The following is a 1814-nucleotide window of genomic DNA, read 5'->3' on the forward strand; positions in this document are numbered from 1 at the left end:
CTCCATACCATGTACTTCTTGATACCGTTCTGGCACCTGGTCCAAATTAGAAAAAAAAAAAAAAAAAAAAAAAAATCACCTACTTGGGCAGTTCAATATCCTTAAATTTTAACTCAATCTAGTACTAGTGCAATGAACTCTCTCTCTCTCTCTGTCTTTCTGTCTCTCTCTGTCTCTCTTTCTCTCTCTCTCTTTTCTTTTTAATGAACTCTCTTTTCAATGAATTCTCTTTGTTAAAAACTTAAGTCCTGGTCCCAGTTCAGTTTCCCAACAGGTTGCTCCCTGCCTTTCCTTCCTTCTTCACAAGATGGCTTTGAGGCCTACGGCAAAGCTTAGGGTCTTCCTGGTCCTTAGGAAGGGCAGATCAGTTCCCTCATCAGCCTTCTGTGGAAAGCCTGCCCGGCCCGGCCCGGCCACGTAGGCTGAGCCTTTTGTGCAGACACATGGTGTATCCTCTGCCCGCAGCAGTCTGTGGACCCCTAGTACCTCTGTACTCTTCAAAAGGCTGCAGAGAAGTTCCCAGTGGCTCCTTACCCACTGGTAACAAGGGCTGTTGTCTGTCAGGAGGGAGGAATCAGGCTTCCCCTTCATATCTGCCTTCTCAGTTCCAGCAGGAGAGGGGGAGTCTCCTTCCATGACTCCTGACCTGCTCTGTGTCAGGGGTAACTGAGTCTGTGCCTTGGGAACTCTTGCTTTTGGCCTGTGAGGCAGCAAAAGAGAGTTAGAAATCCCTCTCCCCACCTGTGATGGTGCACACCTATAATCTCAGCACTCTGGAGGCTGAGGCAGGAGGATCACCAAGAGCTCAAGGTCAGCCTAGGCTACAAAGACCCTCCAAAAATCCAAAATAAAAATTAAAACTAAAATCTTGTTTTAAAGCTATCTGTTCTGGTAAAAGGAATGAGGAGTCTTGGCTCTTAGACTAAAACCTACTTTTGAGCTGAGTGTGGTATCCCATGCCTGTAATCCCAGCACTCTTTGAGGCTAAGGCAGGAGAATCACAAGTTTGAGCCTAGCCTGGGCCATTTATCAAGATCTTGTCTCAAAAACTTTAAAAATATAAAAGGGTCTGAGGATGCAGCTCAGTGAGAAAAAGGCTCAGCCCACAACTGCTTCTGCCCACCGTGCTTCTCTGCCATTTAGGCCCTGCCAGGAGCGCCTAATGATGGCGATGTTCCACCATGCAAGGCCAAGCCGTGAGGGATGAGGTCCAGAATGCAGAGTACCCCAGAGGCCCAGGAAGGGCACTTGGCCAGGAGCATGGAGCCAGCACTGGGCCCTACCAAGCAGCGACATGGGACTAGCATAGGCCAGACAGAAGGGTTCCTCAGGCACTGTGGGTGGGACCTAAGTGCTTCAGGTAGCACCCAGACAGGGCACCAGGGGATACCTGGGATTCTCCAGGAAAGCAGGGCCATTGAGACAGATGTGTCAGGGCATGGAGGAAGTCTGTTATGGCTCAAGGCCAGCCAAGCAGGTGGCCCCAGGGACTCCCACTCTGAGAGGGCAGCCAGTGCAGGGAACAGGACACCTGGGGCCTGCCTGGGCCCCAGCCAGTAGTACCCAGGGAGAGTGGCAGGGGGAGTGGGCTGAGACCCCAGGCCATCAGGAAGAGACTGTGTGCTGGGCCTGGCTTCATCAGAGACTGTTGTGAGCAACACCCTGTTGCCAGGACTGACTGACCCTCTCACCTTTGTTGTATTTACTTTTACCTCCTATTTGGATCAAGTGACCCTGAGTATTACCCACTTGGGCTGTAAAGTTTTCCTTCTGAATTGTTTATTCAGGGTGGACAAAAGACTCACGCCTGGTGA

The sequence above is a fragment of the Octodon degus genome, unplaced genomic scaffold, assembly GCF_000260255.1.
Source record: "Octodon degus isolate 3935 unplaced genomic scaffold, OctDeg1.0 scaffold00254, whole genome shotgun sequence".
NCBI classification, from domain to species: Eukaryota; Metazoa; Chordata; class Mammalia; order Rodentia; family Octodontidae; genus Octodon; species Octodon degus.